General features: G+C 31.5%; 1 protein-coding gene across 3 annotated transcripts in view; it reads right to left on the minus strand.

Moving 5' to 3' along the window:
• The window catches only part of LOC145324642 (voltage-dependent L-type calcium channel subunit beta-1-like), an 83,289-nt gene that overhangs the window by 19,774 nt on the left and 51,572 nt on the right, over nucleotides 1-11,943 (minus strand). For all 3 annotated transcript variants that reach the window (XR_013881293.1, XR_013881292.1, XM_080167232.1), the window contains exon 2: nucleotides 4,077-4,148. The gene's annotated coding sequence lies outside the window, so the exon portion shown is untranslated. The remainder of the gene's footprint in view (nucleotides 1-4,076; nucleotides 4,149-11,943) is intronic.

An 11,943-nucleotide genomic window follows, 5' to 3' on the forward strand; every position in this document is an offset into this window, starting at 1 on the left:
GTTATTATAAGACTTTGGGTTCTAGTGTAATAAAAAGCCCAATGTCCCATCTACTCTGGGTATTTTAGACTGTCATTCAACGATTGTTAAGTTTATCTACCATTTACTCTTTCTATCTTCCCAAATATATAAATGCTTACATGAATGGATAATGATATAATATTACTTGGATCTGTAATAAAGTAAACCACGCAGCAGGCTAAAATAACGATTGCTTATTTTCACCCTTTTTACCCCATCTCCTACACTCCTACTGGATTAACGATCTGAACAATAGAAGACATTGGAAATAGTTTTTACAAAATTTTGCATATTTTAAGCATATTTGTTCTTGTTCTCTAATATTTGTTGAAAGAAATTCAGATATGTTTGTTTTACAGATAACTTTCTTTTTAAGAATGAAACGTATCTTTTTCAAGGATAAAATTTAGGTTTTGACCATCACAAAAAATACTAGATTAACCTTATCTTTACAGTCATTATAGATAAAATATTCGATTTTTAGTCTGTACCAAATCTAATTTAAATCATATTGTGCATAAAAAAAGCTATTTAAGATTTCTAGATAACAATCGTTTAAGCTGACGGACAAACATATTAAGAGTAGCTGCGGAACGTTAAGGATTTTGACGTCCAAAACATGAAAACAAAAAGCCCCTTGAAACCTTTCTGTAAAAAGGTATTTATAAATATAAGGGCTAAAAATCACGAAACCTTTCCATACAAAACTTCAAAATATAGAAAATACTCATACAATTATTTGTACTAAACTGACAAAATGAATCCCTTTTAACTTTTCTACAACTTATTCCCTACTTTTGTTATTAACACCCTTTTATATTAGTAGATTAAACATTTTAAAGAAGCGCGTCTATTTTATGAGTAGGCCACGTCTGTCTATGGCTAAAAGAACACAGCCTCTACGCATACAATAGTCATTCAACATACTCACCCAAACATAACGTCCTTTACTGAATCTAAACGTTATATTTATTACTAATCGCAGCCTCCCCTATACTCTAGGAGATATTGGAAAAGGTACTTAAAAAATAGCTAAAAACCATCTCAAGATATTGTTAAAGCTTCCCCTAATAGTGAAATTACTTGGACAAACAACCTCCGAGATCTTTAACTTCATACAAAAAAACATGACTACCTTAAATCAAAACTAGTTGCTCCGCCCCTGGCATCTAGTTTGGGTCGGTAAATAGCTTGAAACACCACCAAGATAATACTAAAGCTTCCCTAATAAGTGAAAACAAATAAAAACAAGTAAACTCAAATATCCTTAGAAAAAAATTACTACTCTAAATCAATGACTAATTACTCCTACCCTAGCCTCTAAGTTAGGGTGGGAAAGGTAAGAAAAATAGCATAAAATCACCCAAAGATTTATATGGACAACCAATTCGGGCCAGAACATTGTTGCTGTGCTATTCATGGACAAAATGTTTTCTTGTTGAGAGAATAATTGTTATGCCTGAATTTTGCATTTACAACTCCAGTTTAGTTTGGACCATTAACCTATTTCCATTTCTAAGAATAAACTTTCAACAGTTAGATACATGAATAGATTACTGTTTATCTTTATGATACTTCCCCTTCATGAAACTATCTACATTTGAATAATATACTTACAAATACATATTAAGAATGATATGTGTAAAATATCTCTTCCAGCGGAGTGAAATCCATGAAAGTACTTAACTGCGTAAAGCTTTTCATATTTTCCAACATCATAAAGTGGGTTTTAAATATTTCTATGGATAAAAAAGGTTTATACTCTTGCTTGCAATATTCACAATTTTGCATAAGCGTCTTTGGAATTTTGATAGAAATATTATTTTTCAAATAAACATGAATTTCCTGGCTTTCATTAAGATTCACCATGTTACTTTTTTTCTCAGGAGATCTTTAGGTAATGAAATGAATGAAATTGAATATTTACTCTGTTGCTATTAAAGATAAAGTGCTGAATTTTTTAATTTGAGATATCTTGATTGTTATAATCTACTTTTTAACACAATTTTTAAATACTAGTCAATGATTAGCGGATGATGATGCATTTATGCTCTTCACCCCTTATTTGTAGATGTTGTCATCCTTGTTTTTGGTATCATTTGTATTTTCATACAGTATACATTTACAGGGAGGGAATGATATTTGGCTGTTTAAAACAATAGTTCTCAAAGAATTATGATTACGTTATTTTATTTGTTGGGTTAACAACATTGGGGATTTTTATTGAATTTTGATTGATTTGTTCATGAAGTTAGGTGTCCAAACTTTACAACCACTAATCTACAGAAAGGGTAATTTTGTGTATCATTATTGGGAGTACATAAATTTATCGGCCATTGTCTTATCCCTTTAAATCCCTGATACATTTAGTCCTGAGTAATCTAATAATGGTGTGTTTATTAAATCATCATCGATAATTTCATTTGGCACGGAGTTTCTCTTGTGGATACTTTAGGGTGTTCAATCACTTACACACAAAAACCTTATGGAGAAAGTAAATAAGAAACACTGAAAGAACAGTCCGACCCCATCATTGGTTAGAAAAGGTATATAATTTTGGAAGATGGGCGGTTATTTTTTCCTATCATTCAAAAAAGCTTTGCTTAGGTAAATTATTTTGTTAAAAAACATATAACATTTTAGGGGAAGTTTGAGAACACCATATATATACATTATATGCATTATTTATTATTTTCCACAGTTATAATGTCGCTAAATTTGTTGTTGAGTATTAAGATTTGGCAGGATCATTCATTCCTAGGCGGATGTGGTATAATTTATCATATATGTTAATGCAGACATGATTTTCCATTTGGCAGGTTTATTATATTTTTTGGATGTGGTACTATTTATTATGTGCTACTTGTAGACATAATTGTTCATTTTGGCAGGGTCATTTCATTAATAAGAGGATGTATTGTTATTTATCATTGAGTTGTTGACTATTAATTATTATTCACACTTGTAAGCAACAATATGTGGCATGCCCTTATTTTCCATATATTAAATTCAACTTTTTTGTGTGAGGGGAGAAAGTCAGGGAGTAAGAGAGGGGACAATGGGCAATTAATTCAATTTAAGAGGGTTCGCTGAAAAGCAATGAAAACCAGATTTATCAAGAAAATTTCACCAAAATTGTAAAGGGATTATGGTAACCTAATTTAGAACAAAATTAGTTCTAAGAAAAAAATCATTTACTTGAAAATAAAATTATCAACACATCACAATGTAGTAAACATTCTGTAATTAATCACTAGAAAAATCTTGTTTAGAACTACCTTAACCCTTCTCATATATTTATAACTGACACGTAAATTCAAGCGGTTCTTAGATTATTTAATACATAAATATCACAGTAGAGTTTCTATACATGAAAAGACATTTTCTTGGGAAAAAATATTTGTTAAAACCAGCCATTTATAACAAATTTTTCTGTCTGCATATTCAAAACTAGCTCAGCTAGTTAGTGGGGCATTGATGCGCAAGTACCCAAAGTCAGTCAGAATCTGCTGTATTCGTGCACATTCCCTTTAAGCCAGTACCCAAAGTCTGAGACTCCTAAAAATTTAATATTTGATCCATTGTCCCCTCCGTTACTCCCTGGGAGAAAGTCGCTTCAAAAAAATTCTGACGTCATAAAAATAAGGGAAGAGGAGCGGAGGAATGGGAAAGAAAACCCCTAAAAAGAGATGGATAATTTTTCATTTTTATGACGTCACATGCTGATTTTTTGAGCAACTTTTTCCTCTAACCTTTTTTGTACCTTAAACTGAACGTTTACACACATCGTCATTTATGTCTGGGGCTATTTCTCATCTTAAGGTTGGGTCAATTTCGTCACCCTCAAACATAAACAACCTTCACAAGAACGAAGATCCTTTGTAATAGGAACCCAATCGGTCCAATGGTTAGCAAGGATTTGTTTACACAAACAAACGCACATATATCCTGCCAATAAATAACCAATCGTTTAAAAAAAAAAACATATAATCATTTAGAATGAAATAATGCGTAAAACCAAGTAATTAGCAGAAAAGCTGGACTTTAAAAATTACCTTTCTTAATTTTGCTGATGTATATCACTCTCCATGGCATAAAATCAAAATCTTGATCTCCAATATTACAACCTGAAAACAAAAAGTAAACGTTAGAAAGTTATTCTTAACAAGATTAGTTTCGTGAAATAAAAAAATTGCCAAGATACTAAAAATTTCTTTTAAAAAAACACATGCATTCTACTACTTTTGTATACAGACATCCAATAACTGCATGTAACGCTCACAATTATTTTTAATATCTATAGCCAAAAAATTTAAAACGACAATGATATACTAAATTTTAAAATGTAGGCTTAGACAGACCTGCATTGACAAACAGACAGACTCATATAATTGTTGAGAACATGAAAATTTGCAAAGAAATCTAATTAGTATTTAATTTTACATAACTAATAGTTTGAAGCATTTTATAGTAGCCAGTTAACGTAATACATAGGCTACAGATAAGTTTTGCTACAAAAATTAAATGAAAACCAGTTAGAAATAAATCATACAATGCAAATTGTAAGTTGGATTTTCTTGAGCATTAATCATCAAACAATCCAATATTTATTTTTGACAAATGCAAATTTTTTTCTGCATTGTGTATTTGTGCAACATTGAACTGGCATGATGCTTGGAATAACAATAAAATATTGTGAGTATCCAAGCTGCAATGAATCAATTCTTCTAGGGGTTAAGGAATATGATAATGAACGATTGATAAAACGATTAATAATAAGATGTATTTTTTTTTGTTAATTATGTCCTCTCTCCTTGAATATGTTTGGACACAAATAAACTGTAAAAATGAATATATCATTATTTGGATCTAATAAAGTTAAACTCCCTGATAGTCTCCATCCTTCCCCTTTATCCTTTCCCCTCCCCCCTCATGACCAAAAAGTATTTTCTTATGTGATAACATCCACGTATATTTTATATCCATTTGTCTTTAATTCCTGTAATTTTGTTTGTGGGAAAGAAGGTTTATTATTTCTACTCTAGTTTTAAAATTAACAAAATGAAGTGGGTTGTTTGAATAATAGTATAACGGAGAACAATAAGGCACATGACAGTTCTTTTTATGAATGAAATTAATTTTCTTTAAGCAGGATAGTTTTTCTTCAGATTTCAAATATAAATTTAGCATAAGTTTCGGCCAATTTAATTATTTCTGTTGATTAATTACATATCAGACAATTAATTAAAATGGCTGACATTGATATTGTTACAATTGTATCATAATGGTATTTTGACTACATTATTGTGTTGATATAATACCAGCACAAAAGTTTGACATGGTTTGTTCTCCCCTCTGTGCAACAAATCATTTCTGAATTTAAAATGTATGTAAACACGAACAGAATATAAAACAAAATGCGCATTAGAGCAATAGTAAAGTACTAAAATTGTCATCATTGTTATTTTATATAAGTAACAGGGTATCTGTCTGTCTCTGTCTGTCTCTGTTTATCGAATTATCTCGGTTAAGCTTCATATAGATCTAGGGAAGATTAGTAACTAGTATAACATAACTAGCAGCTGGATGTACTTTTGTATCGTGTGCGTCTGGTAAGATTTCTTAAATGGCTTAACCAATCCAAAGACGTCCAAGGGGGGGGGGGGGTAAAGTGGGGATTACCCCCCCCCATTTAAAATTTACCCCTACCTTGGGGGTGTCGTAGGCACCCCCAACCATTTGGGAGGGGTAAATTTTGGGGGGTAAACAAAATTTACCCCTGCCAACAGATTTCAGGGAGGGTAATTATCCCCCTCAAGCATATTTTACCCCCGGGGTAAAAATTTTGGGGGGGTGTAAAAAAAATTTGCGGCGCGCTTCGCGAGCCATTTTACCCCCACCAAACGAAAAAGCTTGAACGCCTCTGAACCCATCGGTAACTTCTGCATTATTAAAAAAAGGTGGGGAGTCCTATTAAACTTTTCATCTCTTCGGGGCAAAGTCTATAGAGACTAACAAAAAAATTTAGTTAGTAAAAAAAGTATCTATCACTCACAGTTTTCTCTATAAAACCACTGGATAATAAAATGGGGGGTTTAATCACTAGCGCGCAAGTGTCACATTTTCTTATCCATAGAAAAAACACATTATTTACCTAGTTAATTACCTTGTTGAAGTGATTCTAATTCAGGGTATCATCTAAAAAAAAATTAGTGCAACAATATTATGGGGTGGGGTGGGATGCTCTAACGACCGTTTTAGGATATTAGGTTAGGTAGCATCCACCAGTCAACCAACCCCTTTGATTGCACGATCCTTTACTGGAATTTCTAACTATGCAAATAATGAGTTACGCCTGTTTATGGGCTAAGGCATTCCAACATATCTTACAATCAGTGTCAAGCCCCAGACTTAAAAGCAGTAGGTACCAATTTTAACGTCTCTAGTATCACGCATAGGATCCAGACTCGAAGACGACAGCATGCAGTAACTCATTGTATTATTGTCATTCATTAATCATTAATCAGTTTTATCTATTTGCGAATATCTAAAACTATGCATATTTTATGCGGAACTGATTGCACACTACTAAAAGGATTCTGGGTTTCCTTACCCTTACTGGGTTAATTTTTCATTTCACAACGTCACATAAATATTACTCTAAATTTTCGGGAATAAAAGGATAGGACGATGTACGATAAACTATATCCTAATTGTAAAATTCTGTATTTGATTGCTTTTAATTGTTTGAATTCTTTTTAAAAATACAGTAAATAATTTGTTTTGCAAATTCTTTAAAAATTATCAAATGTTTTGCTATATTCAAACTGCACTTAATTAGTACTTCTTTATATATAAAAGTAATCAAAAATTTAAAGAGGGAAGGGTAAAATTTGACTGTAAGTTTAATTATCTAATTATCTCTATATTTAAAACTTTTTTATCATGAAGAAAAAATCTACCAACAAAAATCATGTATACATAAAAAATAATAATAAAACTACATGTAGTCACAGTTCTTGCATTTGTATGCATTATATGTTATGTAGTATGCAATCGTACCCGCAAATAAACATTATCTATCTTAGCTAGTAATAAATTAGAAAATATAATTTTATAGGATACCATATTATCTAAAAGTCGCCAACACTTTTTTGGAGCAAAGCTGCTCTATAACTTATTTAGGCCTTTTTACTGATTATTCATCTTTTAAACATAAATTATAAACGCATCCTTTTTTGGAATCATGGTGTCTTTAAAATTTTAAAATAATTTTTTTGACGAATTTAGTGATACTTATTTTTTCAGCTATATACTGTTCTAATTGTGTGAAAATTTAAAAATGTACATCTTTAGCTATTTTGGATCTGAAAAATGTGTAAAAATGGATGAACCCCTGGCATAATGATTCTTTTCATTCATCTCTATAAGTCAGTCATACCAGATGATTACTTTGTTTACTAGCAGTTGCTTTAGTATGTGTTTTCCAGGCTGATTTACACAAATTTGTTTGTTTTTATATTATTCTCATTTTTGTTGTTGTTGTAAAAGAGGTAGTTTAAGGTCTCCTTTGCAGGTTAGAATCTACTTTTCAGGAGGGTTGGTTGGTTCTTTAAAAAAAATGGGCCATCACCCAGAAAAAGTCAAAATTATATGTTAGGCGGATTTTTTATTTTTGGGACACCCTGCTTAAATATATTCATATGTATAGAAATGATCAAAAGAAGTCATTACTCAATCCTGTAGGAATGGAAAAGAAACTTAGGAAAACATGGTCTTTTGGAAAATACTTTAGAAAGTAAGGAAAACTATATCCTTCTACATAAAGTAGTAAGGTTTTTAGTCAGAAGCTTAAGATCTCTTTTTAGGCAAGCTTCACATAACTCATGTAATAGTTTAGGCCATGGTATTTTCAGATTAAGTATTGGTATGATTTCAAGCTATTTTTCTACCTCCTCTCATCGAATATAGAGCCCCTAGTGTCTAGTGGTGTATTTAATAGTATAGAGGCTTTAAAATCTCAAATTTAAAGTTTGAGTAAAATGTCTAGATTCCTTGTATTTTAGTGAACAAATAATATTTGAGCAGGCGTTCAGATAGGATATGGTATATCGTTCGACCAATCCTACAAGTTGTAGAGTAGTCTTGCTTCTAAAAAGCTGGAAGTTACTTAACATGAAGAAAGATAATTGGAGTAGTATACTTTTTAATAGAAATGCATATTATTAGCATAATAATGAGACACATGTAAATATACAAGGACTATTATGATCTAAGTAGCGTAGCACGAGCTGAGTCATAATGTTCCAATAACATCTATAAAGGTAAACAATAATATGTAAGTCAAAGCTATAGTCATATATATTCTTTATTTATTTGTTCTTATTAGAGATATTTACTTATAAAAAGGCCGTCTATCTTACATAGAAGCTGAGTAGTAAATCTTATTTTAATAACTTACTTCAATTACTGTGCTAGATGAACTAGATATAGAGTAGCTAGGTAACTAATAATAGACACTGTAAGTACCTTTCATAGTGTATACTAATGTATTAACAATTAAGATAAGATTATTTTTGGCACGAATAATGCATATGCCATTATTAATAATATCCCCCAAATCGATACTAGACCATCCACCAACCATGTCTTAAAGCAAAGATTGTCTTCAGTTGGGATATCTCCACCCGTAAAAGATAATTGATTGACTTTGGTAATGTTAGAATTGTTCTCTCGACATAAGGAAAAAGGATAAGAGGATGAATACTCACCCCCTTTTCATGGTAAAATACTACTTCCCCATCCCTAAATTTTTAAAGAAAATTTAGCAGACGAAAATCAAAAGCCGCCCAGGGCTTTTTGTATGTCAATCATAAATAATAATGTAAATAAAAAGAAAAGCGATATTTAGCAAACAGCCGTGGGCGGTCAGAATCAGCTGAATGTTTATTATGAAAAAATTCCCCCCTTTTTAGAAATGAAAGGATTCATCTTTCATGCACAATTTTTTTTAAATAAAAATAAATTCTTTGTAATTTTTAATTAAAACATTAAAACGACAATATCTAAAAGTAAAAAGTAAAAAAAAATATTTTTTTAGATGTTGTTATTGTAGTATTTTTTATATTTAATAGCAAAATTTTCTTTTTATTTTTAATTTAAATATTATATTCTAATTATTAAAACTTTACATATTAATTTTGTAATCCTCCCATTTGAAAAGTGGTGGAATAGCAATAAAATTTAGCACGGCAACAGCGCTAATTAGGCCCCTGGGCCCACTGCCTATTTTCGTCTTCTATTTGCTTCGATTCCTCTCTTTTATTTTTTTCTCTATGTCTCTTGATTTAAAACCTTGCAGAGTGATTCCTATAACAATCAGGCACAATTTTAAAAAAATATATAATCGTTCTCAGAACGATTTGACATAAATTTTTAAAGAGATTTTATTATATTAAAGAGTGGTTTAATGCTATGTGTGTGTTCCTCTCTTCAATTTAAGGGATCCTACGAAATTGTTTGTTTTTATGAGATTGGATAATTACCTGTCTACATATATATAATTGTACCAGATATATAAAATATTTATTTACTGTTGCGAAGCTACTCTACAGTTTGTGACTTTTTCTTTGATTCTATATATTCTTTCTTTCTCTGTCTCTCTCTAACTCTCTGTCTCTCTCTCTCTGTCTCTCTGTCTCTCTCTGTCTGTCTCTCTCTGTCTCTCTCTCTCTCTCTCTGTCTCTCTCTCTCTCTCTCTCTCTCTCTCTGTCTCTCTCTCTCTCTCTCTCTGTCTCTCTCTGTCTCTCTCTCTCTCTCTCTCTCTCTTTCTCTCTCTCTGTCTCTCTCTGTCTCTCTCTCTCTCCTCTCTGTCTCTCTGTCTCTCTCTCTCTGTCTCTCTCTCTCTCTCTGTCTCTCTCTGTCTCTCTGTCTCTCTGTCTCTCTGTCTCTCTCTGTCTCTCTCTCTCTATCTCTCTCTATCTCTCTCTATCTCTCTCTATCTCTCTCTATCTCTCTCTATCTCTCTCTATCTTTCTCTATCTCTCTTTCTCTCTCTCTATCTATCTAGCTATATATCTCTCTCTATCTATCTAGCTATATATCTATCTGTTTTGAACTATTAGTTAGCCCTTTTTTGTGTAAGACTTATTCTATTAGTCTATTGTTTTTTTTTTTAAATCTTTGCCACTCAGAGATTTTATACAAAACCATTCTTGTTTCAATATTATATATTAATGATTAATAGGTATAGATACATCTTGTATGTACAAATTTATTGGCTAATAATAAATAAGTTCCATATACAAGATAGATGGAAAGAACATGTGGTAAATGAATGAAATAGATAGATACTACAAAAACCAGCTGAAGATAGAACTCAAATTGAAAGATGTTAATACAGGTGAAAGTTGGAAAATTTTTCTTATCGAAACCAACGTCTATGATCGAAACTAACTTTACATCTAAAGGAACCTAATTTAGATTCATAGATAGATTTAGTTGTATGAGAGGATGTTATTTACAGATGTTATAGTTTAAATTTGGCTATCTGTCACTTCATCTATATATATTTATCGATGTAAGATACCCAGGTAGATTTATTTGTATGGTAGGATTAAAATTAAAGATGTTGTAGTTCAAAATTAGCTATCTGCTATTTGATCTGTATATTTATCTATGTTAGATACCCAGATATATTTATATATGTGAGAGGATGATAATTATACATGTTGTAGTTCTAAATTAGCTATCTGCTACTTTATCTATATATTTATCTATGTTTGATACCCAGATATATTTATTTGTATGAGAATATGATATTTAGATATGTTGAACTTCAAAATTAACTACCTGCTACTTTATCTATATATTTATCTATGTTAGATACCCAGATAGATATATTTGTATGAGAATATGATATTTAAAGATGGACGAGAAGGAAACTGTCCCAATTTTGTATAATATTTGCGGAACAAGTTTTAGTTACGTCACATACGTTTCGGGAAAGAAAAAGGGAAGGGGGGAAGAAAATCTCTTCAAAAGAGATGGGAGAAAAGGGGGCTTTCTTACAATAATAGGCTGAGTTGATTAGACAAAAAAAAATCATATATAAAGATGCAACGAGTGCAAACTGCAATGTTTGCTATGCTCTTTGTAAATCTACTTTATGTTGCCTTTCCATAGATAAATTAATTTGTATTTTCTAGAAAATAATTAACTTTTAAATTCATCCAGCTTGGATAGGATATAGGTAGAATTTTGTATTTTGCTTGTTTATTGCCCCTACAGGGCCATATCCTAACATAGAGAAAATAGACAACATAAAGAGAAATCAACGAAGTACAAAAAGAACTTTCTTCTTACTCGAACTAATTTATTTTTAAAAACAGAACTGAAATATATGACTGCTAGCGGCTACGCACCTAGATGCCTTTAGTGGCACTTAATTTTTTTTTTATATTTAAAATATGTCTATGTATTTCGATTTTTTGTGATTTCTCTTGGGAGGGTGGTGGTACCCTCCCCCAAAATAGTTAAAAACTTTCACGGGACATATGAGAATCTACCCTGTTAAGGAGAACCCAATCGGTTCAGCGGTTAGCGAGATCCTTTGGTACAGACACACAGACAAACAAGCAGACAAACATCCTGTTACTTTAGTATAAGGATTATGCGTTATATTTTATTCGTGTTCAGAAAAGCATGGAAACAGTATTGAAATAAAAACTGCGTCCCATGGCTATGACGGCATCTTAAATTTTTAGAGGATATTATCTGCACTAGACTTTCTGGATCTAGTTGATTTAATTACATTTCCCCGAATGCCCATTAATTTGACATTTTTCACCTATTTATAGCCACCCATAGGTGGCTAACTCTCCAAGGCACTTCTACCCCTTTAATTACCTAAGGAGCTTAACT

This window comes from Acartia tonsa, chromosome 1, assembly GCF_053477335.1.
Source record: "Acartia tonsa isolate MP-2025a chromosome 1, ASM5347733v1, whole genome shotgun sequence".
In the NCBI taxonomy this organism is placed as follows: Eukaryota; Metazoa; Arthropoda; class Copepoda; order Calanoida; family Acartiidae; genus Acartia; species Acartia tonsa.